This window comes from Lipotes vexillifer, unplaced genomic scaffold (genome assembly GCF_000442215.2).
Source record: "Lipotes vexillifer unplaced genomic scaffold, Lipotes_vexillifer_v1.1 scaffold657, whole genome shotgun sequence".
In the NCBI taxonomy this organism is placed as follows: domain Eukaryota; kingdom Metazoa; phylum Chordata; class Mammalia; order Artiodactyla; family Lipotidae; genus Lipotes; species Lipotes vexillifer.
In genome coordinates this window covers 750,307-751,588 of record NW_006774518.1, presented here as the reverse complement: position 1 = coordinate 751,588, position 1,282 = coordinate 750,307, and positions in this window count along the sequence as shown.

Genomic DNA, 1,282 nt, shown 5'->3' with positions numbered 1-1,282 from the left:
CCCCCGTCCCCTGCATCGGCAGGCGGACTCTCAACCACTGCGCCACCAGGGAAGCCCTAGCCCTTTGATTTTGATGGTAGCTGTTAATATGTTTTCTTTTTATGCTTTCATTTGGTCATTTGTCTCTTGATATTGTTTTTGTAGATTTTTCCCCCATGCAGATCTTTTAAAATATGATTGAATTTATCTGTCTATCCTTGTATTATTTCTATATTTGAATCATTCTTTTTTTTTCCGTTTTGTTTTGTTTTATTTTCTTGGCCATGCTGCGCGACTTGTGGGATCTTAGTTTCCCAACCAGGGATTGAATCCGGGGCCCTCGGCAGTGAACGTGCAGACTCCTAACCGCTGGATCGCCAGGGAAGTCCCTATATTTGAATCATTCTTAAATTGGTGTTAAGTACAGTGGGTCCTTGCCTTCAACTCGCTCAATAAGAAAGTAGGAAAATCAAGAAAAGTACCTAAATAACTATAAAAAAAATTACCATATGGTCAGTACTCTAAATTTCTTCATCTGTCTATCCAGAGTCCAGTTATCAATCTATCTGAAAATTCACCTTTCCATTTATTAAGGCTTTACTTAACTCCTTCTAAGGGCAAGGAAAGGTGTGAACAGATGACATTTTGTGGTGATGAGGCATGTGGGCTAAAATGACAGAGATTCAGCTCTGAATCCCAACTCTCTGTTTACCCCTCTGTGGCCTTGGGCAGGTTACTTAATCTCTCCTCATTTTTGTTTCTCATATTATCTCATAAGATGTGACAAATGAGGAATGTGGAGGGGTCAAGGATTAGAGACTGATGAACAGATGTGTTAGTGAGAAGATTAGGGAGAGAGATGTAAGATGAGTCCGATGCCTAGATTTGTGATGTCAGGTGGTGAAGTCTGTTCTGACAAGGACCAGAGAATGGTCACTAGTGTGGGCAGCAAAAGTAAAGGTCACTGGATGTGAGCATGTCAATGAGCTGAAAAGCCTCAGTGTTGATGGTCATCTACATCGTCCTTGAAATCACCCAAGATGGTGGCAGGACATGCGTGGCTCACAAGGCTCAATGGCTCATCCTCAGCAAATCAAGGGAATTGGCTCTGTGGAGAACAGCAAGACAGAGGGAGAGCATGGGCGACCAGAGCTCCACACATAGGGGCTTTTATCTGGCTCTGGGGACCTCACGCTTAGGAGGTGGTGTATGGAGTGAGGAAGATGCTCACCCCACCCGTGACCCTGAGATTCGAGGGAGCCATCCCCTTTGATAAAAAGGCCAAGGAACTATGACTATGGGG